Source organism: Ochlerotatus camptorhynchus, unplaced genomic scaffold, assembly GCF_037179485.1.
Source record: "Ochlerotatus camptorhynchus isolate MF236.1 unplaced genomic scaffold, CSIRO-AGI_Acam_v1.1 ptg000232l, whole genome shotgun sequence".
In the NCBI taxonomy this organism is placed as follows: Eukaryota; Metazoa; Arthropoda; class Insecta; order Diptera; family Culicidae; genus Ochlerotatus; species Ochlerotatus camptorhynchus.
Genome location: NW_027040722.1, coordinates 6,500,983 through 6,515,305, shown reverse-complemented (window position 1 = coordinate 6,515,305; position 14,323 = coordinate 6,500,983). Strand labels below are relative to the sequence as shown.

The 14,323-nt window shown below is 44.6% G+C and overlaps 1 protein-coding gene across 1 annotated transcript in view; it reads right to left on the bottom strand.

The window, feature by feature from the left end:
- The window catches only part of side-VI (sidestep VI), a 1,063,375-nt gene that overhangs the window by 77,371 nt on the left and 971,681 nt on the right, over positions 1 to 14,323 (bottom strand). The window lies entirely within an intron of this gene.

Here is a 14,323-nt window from a genome sequence, read left to right as displayed (position 1 = left end):
GGGGAAATTAAGCGCGTTCACCACGGATACGACGAGCCAGCTGGATGTCCTTTGGCATGATTGTGACACGCTTGGCGTGGATGGCACACAGGTTGGTATCTTCGAACAGACCGACCAGATAAGCCTCGCTAGCTTCCTGTAGAGCCATAACAGCTGAGCTCTGGAAGCGCAGATCGGTCTTGAAGTCCTGGGCAATTTCACGGACCAGACGCTGGAAAGGCAACTTGCGGATCAGCAGTTCGGTCGATTTCTGATAACGACGGATCTCACGCAGGGCGACGGTGCCTGGCCGGAAGCGATGAGGCTTCTTTACTCCTCCGGTGGCTGGAGCGCTTTTGCGAGCGGCCTTCGTTGCCAACTGCTTGCGAGGAGCCTTTCCTCCAGTGGACTTGCGAGCGGTCTGCTTGGTGCGAGCCATTTTCCTTGTATACGATGTGTTCACGTTGAAAGCTAACTGTGGAATAAAAAATAAAAACGGCTTCCATTCTGTTTTATAACATGCGTTTGCTGTGATCAACCAATCAGAAACGATGAAATAACAAGAATACAACAAATAACAAGGAGAATTTAACCCTCGAGTAGGTATAAAAAAGCCGAAGGTCAGTGTCATTAGCTGCTTGAACGTCAAGCAGTACAGTTCGGTCTTTGCTCGCTCTGTCGAGTTGTTCGATTAACCTATAGTTTGTTACAAACGTTCGCAGATATACTGCACGTCGCGTCGTCAGTAGTGTCGGTCGCATAGCGTGATGGGAAGACAGCGCTCTCGGAGCAGACTTCGTGACCAAGCGGAGAAGAAGAACAGTGGTGAGGGTAGCTCGGTACCTACCTCAAATAGGTACGCTACTCTGCCCACCGATGTTGGAAATACCAACCCAGTCCCGGTGAAGCGGACGAAAAAGAGGAAGAAGAATCAAGGACAGTCCGATGGTACGAGCGGACGCGACGATGTTACCGCGACGAACGCCAGCGACATCGGTGATTTCGGCGACGCCGTCGAAACCGAGAATTCTGCCGGCCCGAGTGCGGTGAAAATCAAGCTTCCTCCACTGGTGGTGAAGCAAGTACCACTCAACACGCTGATTGGCGATCTCTCATCGCTGGGCGTTGCCGCTGAATTTAAGCTCGGCAGGATCGGCACCAAGGTGATGCTGCGAACAAAAGCGGAGTACGAAGTGGCCGTGAAATATCTGAAGGATTCCAAGGCGGAATTCTTCACGCACGACATCCCCGGTGAGAAGCCCTTCAAGGTAGTCATCAGGGGTCTACCAAATTTCGACCCCAAGATGGTCGAAGCTGAAATCAACCGGTACAAGCTAGCCCCAATCGCTGTATTCCGAATGACAAGGAGAGACGAAAACGTGAAGACGTACCCGGATTGCCTCTTCCTGGTGCACTTCCAGAAAGGGACGGTGACTCTCAATGCGCTGCAAGCCATCCGATCGATCTACTCCATCATCGTACGATGGGAGCCATACCGTGGCGGCCATCGTGACGTAACGCAGTGCCAGCGGTGCCTCAATTTTGGTCACGGTACCCGCAACTGCCACATCAAGCCACGCTGCAGCAACTGCGCTCAAGAACACGCCACTTCCAACTGCCCTGCGGATGGAGCCGTGGCGTTAAAATGCGCCAACTGTGGTGGTGCACATCAAGGTTCCGACAGACAGTGCTCCAAACGCGAGGACTTCAAACGCATCCGAAAGCAGGCGTCAAGCAACAATCAACCAGGACGCAAGAAGGACAAAACCCCAGCATTCAGGACGGAGGATTTTCCGCCTCTTCGTGCTCCCCAGCAAAGGCAAGCGAATTCGCGGGTGCAACCTGCCCCTCCTCAAGAAGCTTCCGGTGATTCTGCTGGCCAAAGCTCTCCATCCCCCCCTGGATTCTGGAGACAACCAATAACGCAAAACAACAACCCCGATCTGTTCTCAGCGGATGAACTGATGGAAATTTTCGTCAACATGTCCGGTGCTCTTCGTAAGTGCCGCAATAAGCCCGAACAGATCCAAGTGCTCGGTAAGTTCATCATCCAGTATGGCGTCTAAACCGCTAACTATCGTCACCTGGAATGCTTGCTCCGTAAGAGCAAAAAGGATTGAGCTTGCCGACTTCCTCCGCAAGCACAGCATCGACGTGGGCCTTCTAACCGAGACCCATCTAAAGTCCGGCGACAGCTTCTGGTTGACTGACCACAACATTATCCGGCTTGATCGCACCAGCTCCAGGGGGGGTGGTGTTGCGGTCGTCGTCAAGAAAGGAATAAAATACCACACTCTGTCCCATATCCGCACCTCTATCATCGAGGCCCTTGGTGTGGAGGTGGAGTCGTCGACTGGATACGTCCAGTTCATCGCCGTCTACTGCCCTCGACAGTGTGCCGCCAGCAGTGGACTAGCGGCTAAATTTAAGAAGGACCTGTCCACCATCACCCGTACCGGTTCCCGCTTCGTAGTTGGAGGAGATCTGAATGCTCGCCATGAGGCCTGGCGGAACTACCAGCAGTACCAGAACGGTCGTCTCCTGTTCGACCACTCACAGCATGGGCTGTACTCCGTTTGGTTTTCGGATGAACCAACATTCATCTCACCGGCGGGCAACCCATCGACGCTAGACCTGTTCCTGACAAATATCGGCTTGTCCAAGCCGGTAGCCTTGAACGAACTCAGCTCCGACCACCAACCGGTGGTGTCTGAGCTGGGCTGCAACGTGACTCCTGCTTCAAGCCTGCGCAAGGACTATCATCACGTAAACTGGGCCCAGTTTGGACGCGTGGTAGACAGGCACATCATCGACAACCCGCCGCTTGACACCGTGGAGGACATCGACCGAGCGTTGGAGGGACTCCACCAAGCCATAACCGTGGCTGACGAGACGTGCGTCCGACGAGTTCCTGTGAGGGGTAAGTTTATTGCTATTGATTCCCACACCCAACTCTTAATTCGCCTGAGAAATGTTCGTAGACGCCAGTTTCAGAGGACTGGAGATCAAGCGAGGAAACGTGAAATGGCCGATCTGAACAAGGAGATTGCTTCCAGAATGGTCTCACTCCGAAACAAAAGTTTCGGGTGGCTTGTCCAGAATCTGGACGACCGCTCCAGACCATTCTGGAAAATTGCCAAGGTCTTAAAGACGCACCCTAAACCCATTCCACCCCTCAAAGATGAAAATGATGACGATCGGCTCATAATCACCCCTCAGGAGAAAGCAAATGCGATTGGTGAGCATATTGCCAAATCGCACTTGCTTGGCTCCAACATCCAAAGTCCGCTCGAAGTTCAGGTTGAGCAATGCGTACTCAACCTTGATTCCTCCCCTTGTGCCATCCCTCCGGAGGATAGAATCACAGTGGAACAGATTTGCTCAGCGCTGAAATGCACCAAAAACATGAAGGCCCCCGGGTTTGACGGAATATTCAACCTAGTGTTGAAAAATCTCAGCATGAAGGTTCACTCTCTGCTGGCTGCTGTCTTCAACAGATGCTTGGAACTGCACTACTTTCCAAGTATCTGGAAGACAGCGAAAATCATACCTATCCGCAAACCCGGGAAGGACCCAACGCTAGCTTCAAGCTACAGACCAATCAGCCTCCTTTCAGCGCTGAGCAAATTGTTCGAGAAACTCATTCTCAATTGTTTGCTCAAGTTTGTCGAGGAAAATAACATTCTCCTTCCGGAACAGTTTGGGTTCAGAAAGGGGCACTCCACCAATCACCAGCTAGTGCGGGTGATGAATAACATCCGAAGTAACAAAGCTGTATCCAAGTCCACAGCCATGGCATTGTTAGACGTTGAGAAAGCGTTTGATAATGTCTGGCACAATGGGCTTGTATACAAGCTTTGTAACTTCAACTTTCCATTACATCTGGTTAAAATCACCCGTAGCTACCTCCAGCAAAGGTCGTTTAAGGTATCGTTGAATGGTTGTCTTTCCGACACGTTTTCCATTCCAACAGGAGTCCCGCAAGGCAGTCTGCTGGGCCCCTTGCTTTACAGCATTTACACTTCCGACATTCCTCCCCTTGGAGACGGTTGCGTGTTTTTCCTGTTCGCAGATGATACCGCAATAGCCGTCAAAGGAAGGATGCCTCGCGAAATAACGAACAAACTTCAACGATGCCTTAACGCCTTTGCTGATTATACCACCACGTGGAAAATCAAAATCAATGCTTCCAAAACACAAACAATCATGTTCCTCCATCGGCAATCACCCAAACTAAAACCGGCTCCCTCTTGTACTGTAATCATGGATGGCACAAGGGTTGAGTGGTCCGCCGAAGTAACCTATCTCGGGATGTTGTTTGACGAAAAGCTCCTATTCCGCTCGCATGTGGAGAAAACCGTAATCAAGTGTTCCGCCTTGGTTAGGTGTCTGTATCCACTGATTTGCCGCAGATCCCGCCTCTCGAGGGTGAACAAACTGGCCGTCTACAAACAAATCATAGCACCTGCGATCATCTACGCAGCTCCGGTGTGGGAATCATGTGCACAGACTCACAGGAACAAAATTCAGGTCGCACAGAATAGAGTGCTGAGGATGGTTCTTGATCGTCCTTTCGACACTAGAATAACAAATTTACATGAAGAGGCAGGCATTGCCAAAATAGATTCCAAAATTAACGAAATTAAGACTAAATTTACACAAAAATGTAATTTATCAGAACATGCTTTGATAAGCAATTTGTATATAGTAGGTTAGGTGTACATAGTAGTTGTAGGTTAGTTGTAGTTGTAAATAGTAGTTATAAGTAGTCTCCTTTTTCCAATTCAAATCAAACCAATCCCACCAAGGTGGTCATACTTTAAAATAGGCCTGATAGGACTAGGAACTGTAAATAATAATTAAAATCTCAAATGTACCAAAGTTGAACAGACGCATCTGTGTCACTTAACAAATTCATACATGTAAACCACACAATCACAAGAAATAAAGATCATTTAAATGGCAAAAATAAAAAAGCCGAAATTTGGAATTTTTGTTCACTTTCGTCTCAACCTTCATCAACGATAAACAAACCATCTCCAACAATGACTGGACGCGGCAAGGGAGGAAAAGGACTCGGCAAAGGAGGAGCAAAGCGTCATCGAAAAGTGCTGCGTTACTAAACCTGCTATCCGTCGTCTGGCTCGTCGTGGTGGAGTCAAGCGAATTTCTGGGCTTATTTACGAGGAAACTAGAGGCGTGTTGAAGGTGTTTTTGAAGAACGTTATCCGTGATGCTGTTACTTACACCGAACACGCTAAGAGGAAGACGGTCACCGCGATGGATGTCGTTTACGCTCTGAAGCGACAGGGACGCACTCTGTACGGTTTCGGAGGATAAATTAGCATCATCGACTCAGACTAAAAAACCGGCCCTTTTCAGGGCCATCAAATGAATTAAAAAGGTGATTTTGATTAACTTCCTTGTCGGATTTAAAAGGTGGTAGGGGATGTGATCGAATAATGATTTTTTTCAGTTTAAGATTATTAGATTTAACCTAAGTTGGTTGTTACTGGTATGAGATCTACCACTACTAATCCAGTACCGACAATCATTTGCATTCATTTGTTGTGTTGGGGTAAGTAGTGCGTTTCCAGTGTTCCAGTCGAAATACAAAAGAATTAACAAAAACCGCCTCGGTTGTACGCGCCTTGGTTAATCTGAGGGCAATCATAGAGAAAACAGAGAGAACGCAGCTAAAATTCCTATTCCTACACAAAACACAAACTCCTGCTGCAGTTAACAAAAATATTTATTATATCATACCACGAAGTCCTACGTCATCATTGCGTACAACCCCATTGGGTTGTCCCTTGTAGTTTTGATCATCATTTTCAACTGTATTTTTACTTACTGAACTCAAATTTGGGTTTCAGAATCTCAAACTTTGGGATATTTTATTTTCCGGTGCAGTTCGTGTGAATGGTGTAAACGCACCTTTAGGAATGTTTGTTAATGAATGGGAAGGGACAGTTCCTCTCCATTAATTCATAAACCTATTTTTGCAACTGGTGTGGATTGAAAAGTTATTTTGAAGTTGATAAAAATAGATAAAAATGAATTATTCAGTGCACTGTATACCGCGTTCATGAAAGCGTATCTAGAATCCAAAAAAAAATCTGTGTGCCAAACCGATGCACAGTGGAACAAACCTATTGAAATCATGCGTTTTTTAAAATTGCGTATAAATTTGTGCTTTAACAAGGGCAATGTCTTCGAAGAAGTTTATTGGACTAAAATAGTCTATCTTTTCGTTCCATTAGGGCGATGATGTATGTGCGAGAGGGCCTAGAAAGATGAATCGTGGCTAGGGGGCCCAGTGTTAAGTTGACAAGATTCTAGTGCGTGAGGGCCTAGAATCATAATCGTGGCTATAGAGCCCGATATGAAGTAAAGTTCTAGTGTGAGAGGGCATAGAAAGATGGACCGTTGCTAGGGGACTCGGTGTTAAGTTGACAAGATTCTAGTGCGTTAAGGCCTAAAATGATGATCGTGCCTAAGGGGCCCTTTACGAAGGCAATATTTTATATGAGTGAGCCTAATCTGAAATTGAGATTTTTTAAGAGTGGAAGCCTGGTGTAGTTGGTAATTTCGTCTACTCACTACGCTCAAGGTCAAATGATTCAATTGACCGCTTTGTCAAGCAGTTTTGGCGTGACTTTCTACCAGCGATTCCACAAAACTGGACCAACTAATTTCTTTATTTTTATGAAACGCACAAATCTTGGCTACTTTTCTCGTAGTTCTAGAAGAAAAATTCTCAAAATAATGTTTTATTTCAGAGTTCGAGCGGTAGTAAACGTCATTTTAACTGCTCGAATGAAGTGGTTAATTCTTCCACCCAACAAGTAACAAGCTTCCTTAAAAAATAAGATAAAAAATGAATTATATGTTGCTTGTGGTTTCAGATGGATGAAAGCCGACCGATTCCAATGTTCCGTTGCGAACAGATCGAAAGCGGAAAGCTAGCCAAGAAGTGGCAAGAACGGAAAGGATCGTTAGAATACTACTTCGAGTCATGTCAAATCAGCGACCAGAAACTCATGCGAGCTAAGATGTTGCATTTTGGCGGACCGCAACTCCAGAAAGTATTTAAAAGTCTGGAGCGAAGATTTCCCATTGGTGATGGTACAGAAAATCTGGTATGATTTAGCAATCGACCGCCTGGATCAATATTTTAAGCCTCGTAAACAGGATGTCCTTGAGAAACATAAGCTACGGAGTATGCGGCAATCTCCGAACGAGCGCTTCGCTCATTACTGTCTTCGACTACGCCAACAACTGATGGAGTGTGGACTTGAACAATATTCTCTGGAGATCAGAAGCAGCATTGAGGAGATGATGCTCGTTGACGTCATTGTTGAAAAATATACATCACCAGAACTACGACGCGAGAGAAGGAAATGAACGTTGTCGACGCTAGGGATCGCGTCCAAGTAGAGTTTTGCAAGGTTTTGAAAACGGAAAGGACAAGATCTGAACGGAAGCAGGATCGAGTCGTCAGTGGTTTCTTCTCCAAGCCGAATATAATCGACAATGCGGCTTTCACGGACACACGTCGAAAGCTCCGTTATGCCCTGCCAAGGGTAGAGCTTGTCGCAGATGCCAAGGTATTGGACATTTTAAACAAGTTTGCCGCAAGCGCCCGGGTACTCATCAGACTTCAACACCAGCTAAGAAAGTGCAGGCGGTACAGAATATCGATGAAACTGAACACGACCGTAGGTCTGATACGGATGATCAAGCAAACAAGGTTTATTACACTTCTCACACTGGCAACCAATCGAATGTGTTTGAATGCGGAATTGGAGGAGTTATAGTGGAGAAGTGAATCTGATCACCGCGGAAACCTGGGATGAACTGAAACGGAAGCAAGTACGAATTAACAGATGCGAAAAAAGGAAGCAAGAAGATCCTCAACTCAAACTGGGAGTGATAAACCTTTGGAAATCCTTGGTACGTTTGAAGCGATCGTGTACGCTCGGTCAATGTGGAATTCTGCTGTACGCTCGGTCAATGCGGAATTCTTCGTTACAAAGAACGGTCAGCGGAGCTTGCTAGGAGATGATACATCTAAGCAACTCGGGATTTTGAAAGTTGGTGTGGAAGTCGACCATATTGCCGACGACGGAATAGCCGGAATGGGACCTGTCTCGAAGATCTCGGGCATTCAGGTTCACGATCAGATGAACTCAGAAATGGTGCCGATTTTTCAACTTTTACGAAGAACTCCCATTCCTCTGGAAAATGCGGTTAACGAGAAGTTGCATGAATTACTGGCAAGGGATATTATTGAGGTCAAGAAAGGACCGGCTTCGTGGGTGTCTCTCTTGGTAGTCGCTAACAAAGCGAATGGAGCAATCCGGCTTTGTGTGGACTTGAGACGTGTCAACCAAGCGGTAATTCGTGAGCGGCACCGTATGCCAGTAATTGATGATATCATTGCTAAAATTGGAAAAGGCAAGATCTGGAGTGTACTTGACGTAAAGGATGCGTTCTTTCTATTGGAACTTGACGATGAATCCAAGGATAATATGACTTTCATCACTCATCGCGGTCTGTACAGATTTAAACGACTCCCGTTTGGTCTTGTTTCGGCGCCAGAGATTTTCCAGAGAACCATGGATGAAATTTTGACTGACTGTGAAGGAGCATACTGGGTATCTAGACGATGTGGGCGTCGAAGGCAGTACTTTGGAGGAACACGATCTGCGGCTGAATAAGGTATGAAGTGTACTAATGATTGAATTAATACATATACTTGAACTTGTTTTACATTTGTTTCTAAAAAGATTCAATGAAAGAGGAATTATCCTGAATTGGGATAAATGTAAGTTGCGGGTTACAGAATTTGATTTCCTCGGATACAAAATCGATATCCATGGTATAAAACCTTCGGCTATGAAGAGGGATGCCGTGAAGACTTTTCGTCGTCCGTCTAATGAAAGTGAGGTAAGAAGTTTTCTCGGTCTAGCTAATTATATGGGAAAGTTTAAGCTCAATGAGCCATTAAGGAAATTGACACAAAAAGGGACCAAATTTCACTGGGATGTGGCGGAAGAGCAGTCCTTCAACCGAATAAAAAGCAGCATGGCTAATGCTAAGTGTCTAGGGTTTTATAACACACAAGACGAAACGTCGGTAGTTGCCGATGCTAGTCCTTTCGTGATAGGCGCGGTACTCATTCAAACGCATCGAAATCGCTCACAGATACTGAAAGACGGTATTGTCACACTGAGAAAGAAGCATTGGCATTAGTTTGGAGTACGGCGCCAACAACGTGCAGGTGGTTCCCAAGGACAAGAACCCTCCCAACACGCCAGAGCTCCGCCCAATTGAGAAATACTGGGCTATTGTCAAGCGGAACCTAAAGAAGACCAAAAAACTGCTAAGGGCGAGCAGCAGTTCAAGGCAAACTGGCTTTCTGCGGCGAAGAAGGTGGACAAGGTGGCTGTACAAAATCTGATGGCAGGGGTCAAGCGTAAGGCCCGGCAATTCGGATTTGGAAAAGCGGAAGCCTAACTGAATATTTTTCCTGAATTTTATACTAATTGAACTTGAAAAAGAAATTTAATTTGATTTTTTAAATAAACGATTTCACCGATTTACACGCGTTTTCCCTTGACCAAATTTTGACCGTATCACCCTTTATGAAAGATTGTGAACGTTAATAACTCAGCTGCCCCTGGATGAATTTCAATAATTTTTTCACCAATCGATCAGAAATATTTCTACGCATCTGTAAAATTGAAGACTATCATTTTTCAAAATGTCACTATTGAAAATTGCACGAATGTGCAACTGTTCTTATGATAATTAAAATGATCACCAATTGCCTGCGAAAAGCAATTTCCCTAACACAGTTTTCAATGTTGACTTCCATCCGGCCTCATCAAACGTTGTTTATACAATCACCGCGTGGTGAGTGGTGGTGTTCTCGAGTACACAACGAAAGGTTGATCGGATTCAATTCCAATCACCGTGGGTAGTGGTGTCCGGTCGTCGGCATCAGCAGCAGTGGCAGCAACAGTGCTTTTGGTGCATGACGTTGAACATTGTTCTCCAGTACACAACGAAAGCTGCAGCTCACATGAGCATCCATAGAAGGAGGAAGAAGCCCCACCGCTATTGATCGGAATCAGTAGCTCTTCGTAAGTCGCTGTGGGCCATCTATGCCAAGCGCGTCAAACTAAGGCTGTGCTCCATTGGTGAATTTTCACTTAAATTTGATAGATGATTTTTTTTTAAATAAACCTGCTATTGTACCAGACCTATTTCTGACAGACCAGGAATTAATTTTGACAAACACCTACTCGAAAATCAGAAGATCAACAACAGAGGGATTTTCGAACATTACAATTTATTTTCGAAGTGTCAAATTTAAGAGAAAGTTTACCAAATGGAACACAGCCTAAAAAGTACAAACGCTCAAATTCCTATTCGTACACAAAACACATGCTTCTGCTGCAGTTAACAAATAAGATTTATTACTTAAGCCCGCTTAGTCCTACGTCAACATTGCGTACAACCCCATAGGGCTGTCCCTTGAAGTTTGTTTTACCTAGCTATATGACTGAAGAAAAAAATTCATTTTTAATTGAACACCCGTTATATGAAAACTTGTCGTGGATGCTCCTTATTATCGACGCCAAATCCTCTGGAACCAATGATAAGAAAAGAATTTCCTGCTCGTCCATGGAAACAAATAGCAATTGACTTTTTAGGACCTCTACCTGAGGATGAACATAGAGTTTATGCGGTTTAGCGGTGATGATGTTGGTTCACTCGCAACTATTTTCGAAAAAAATTAAGTGTTTTCGAACGAGTTGGGTGTGGTGAAATTCGTGTTTCGTAGTTGGGTGTGGTGAAATTCGTGCATTCCCGTTTGATTTTGGAAATCCGTATCACAAAATTGCCCACTGATTCCTTTTTTTGCCGTTCGGCGACGACAGGTGTGCTTTCGCAAGAGTAACGTTTATTGGATCCATTTCTTTGCACGGGAGTGTTTTTTTTTTGTAACTAGCGTAAGTGTGCCTGCGATTTGCATCGAGTGACGGAGATTGTGAGTAAGCTGAAGGATGTCTCGCTGGATACGCCCAAGACTGGACGGGCGGTAGCTGGTGGCCGTGAACGGTTCCTGGGGAAAGCACTAGATGCGAACCTCCTCCCAGATCACCATGGCAATACAGGAAGTATCACAACAAAGGTAATTGCTATTAGATATTTTGCAAACAGTGACAGATAGCGGACATGAAGAACCAGTGGAGGTGCCGGGCAAAGGAGTTTATCCTAGACAAATGGTAAGTTACAAATTCACTGTTGTCGTTGTCGTAGGCGCCGTCATAGTCGCTGTCGTAATCACCGTCGTAGTTGTAGCCGCTGAAAATAGGAATTATCGCGTATTTCTGTTGTTCATTACATTCCAAATGAAATTCGAGAACGTAATTTCATTTGAATAGCTTGTTTAACCAGGTCTTAAACAATCGTCACGTCGGTCATAGCTTGTTATGATTGTCTGAACCATGCGTAAAGAGAAAATCGAAACATTGAACGTCGCGTGAAAGTGGATCTTAATGAAGGCCTAAGTACTCTTTCGTAGCTTTTAGTTTTAGGATTTCAAAGATCGTCGGTTGCAGTGGCTTGCTTACTGAGGAGAAAGACGCGGTCCCAGATCCTTTCATATTAAAAATATTAAAATATCGCTTGTTTATCGTGTATTTTGTAAAACTTTTCGTTGTCGTCGGTGCCGGGTTTGAATAGTTATAAAAACTTGAGTAACGCTATAATGTGATATGAGAGGATCGGTGGCCTTAGAGCAACCGTTTTTGCTTACTGAGCAGAACCTCATGAGTCTAGTCTCAGGCCCATCCAGATTCAAGATCCGTCAATGATTAAAAAGGAGCTCGTCTGCCTAGTGGCATACGTTTTTGCTTACTGAGCAGAGGACCGTGGGTTCAATCCCAAGCTCCTTCGCGTTATACGATCGTTAGGACATCAATTTAGCTTATCGTTTACCAAAACGAACCCTGCTGCTAACCCAACACTCTTACCCAACATCCCTGTGATTCCTTGTGGAAGTGAATAGGACTCCTCGGCTACCATCAAAGCGAGTGTCACGTCAACACATTCCTACCAATTCCTTACTTGACCTGCGTTCAGGCGCGGCTGGCGCTGGTATTGCCTAATTCGAGATCAACAGTTTTTACACATTGAGGATGATTGCTAGTCCCAAGCATCGTCTATTGGTTCTCTATGTAATTACAGCTGGTCTGGCAATAACAGAGTAGCAACCGTGGGCGGTCAATCATGCTCATGCTCTACCTGAGGGTGAACATCTACGGAAGAGTTCGTTGTTATTAAGAAGAAAAGAATGGACGTAACCATCCGTTCAACTTCATCTGGGAAAGTATATAACAGGAGTGCTGCGCATTTGAAGATTCTACCAAGAGATAAACAGATCGCTGACGCATTGGAACTAAGTGATGAGGAACAAGTACTGGCACCGGAACTATGTCTGAATCAGGATCCGGTGAATGTAAAAGATTCGGTAACAGATTTGAGTAATGAGAAAAATGTAAATGAGGGATTAAAGCGAACCAGAGTTGAGTCCAGTTGTCCAAAGGACTACACTACATATTGATGTATCAATATCAATTTAAAGAATGGCAGGGGTGTAGGGTTCCATACCAAATAAACACACCTTATATATTAACAACCTTACCCTTAAATATAACATACCTGATGATTGAGAGAACCTTGGTTAAAAAGAGCGAGATGATGACAGCTGGTGAGTTTTTGAAGTATGGTGAAAGGGAGGGGAGAAAAAGGGAGACTCGGATGGAACAGGACGCGCATCAGATAGTAGGAGCTAACAAATCCCAATCAAACCGAATACCGGTACTGGACGGAACAGGACAATCCGGCCACTCGTTCCGCTCGTCGTCCAATATGCACCTCTGTTTCGTCTCCCACTCATACAATCACTCTTGTTCCCTCACCAACGTACGTCAAATATCTGTCAAAACTGTTCACTACTATTGCAATTCACTCAATTATGAGTTATATACACTCTAAACTTAAAACATCAAATTAATACTAATCTGAACCCTACATCAACTAATTAGAATTGAAAGTTTGCTGGCTGTCAGTTTTAGCTCACTCTCATTGCCTGACACTGAGATGGCTCCCTTGGTTGCCTGAACATTAGAACATCCAGTCCTCCGATTGACTGAACTGATAATTGAACTGGACAGATAAACTAATAAAGGTAGACGTTCTTCGGAGTAATTAAAACAAGACTGGTCTCGGTTATCTTCAAAGTACTAATCATTTATTTATCATCGATGGCATACTTTAATACCCTACTTGCTAGTTCTCTCATTTGCTCAATTCTCTAAGCAACGTTCAATTGAGAAGAAATATCGTTTCTACCGAAAGTGGGGTCTTTCCATCTTGCCACCACAATAATGAGATTTTCTTAACTGTGAATTGATTAAACAAGTGCTGTTTTTATCCACTAGTTCTCACAGATGTCCAAAACAATGAATGGAAAATGTCGCCCAAATGTCGAATGAAAATAGAATTGTAATGAGTTGCCACAACGAAAACACCTAGGGGAATTTACGTATTCTCGGCAACCTAAGCAGCGACCTTCTTTCTATAGCCTTTTTCTCTAAGGAACGCACACATATGCAGTATTGGTTTGTTTACAATCTTTTGCTGCCAGCTGCTCTAACAATGTCAGTCGAAAGAATTGTCAAAAACTGTTTTGAAACGCTTTTACAAAGCTCCAATCTTCTCTAGTGAGAGCGAGTATTATCGGCAACCAGTTTTTCTTCGGCAACCGTTCCATTTGAACTGCATGTAAATCTGCTGTTCTATTATCGGCAACTCGAAATCAGCTACAATTTGTAGTGCGTGTGTTGCATTTCAAGAAAACCTTGCTAGATTGCTTTTTCTAAGTGGTAAAAATGTAGTCAAATTGAAGCAGAAAGCATAAAGAATCGATTGCATGCATTCAGCGAAGTGTTTTCGTAAAGAAATCCAGTGAAAATAGTGTTTCAATTTGTGTTGCCGAAAATAGTCTGTCATGCCGAAGCCGCCATTTCCCCTATATACTATACTGTATCAATCAATTCTTTCCGGTCCAGATGCTTATCAACGTTCATCATTGAGTGCTCCCTCTCGGAATGAGGAGACGGTAGATGGGGTCAGCGATTAATTTTCTCAGCTCTAAAAAATGTCTACTCAATGTCAACCAATTGCATTCAGGAAATCTATAACCTTTCAGACTCGTTTCGGGCTCATTGTGGCAACTGCATCTTAAACAGGACCCTTGCCATAA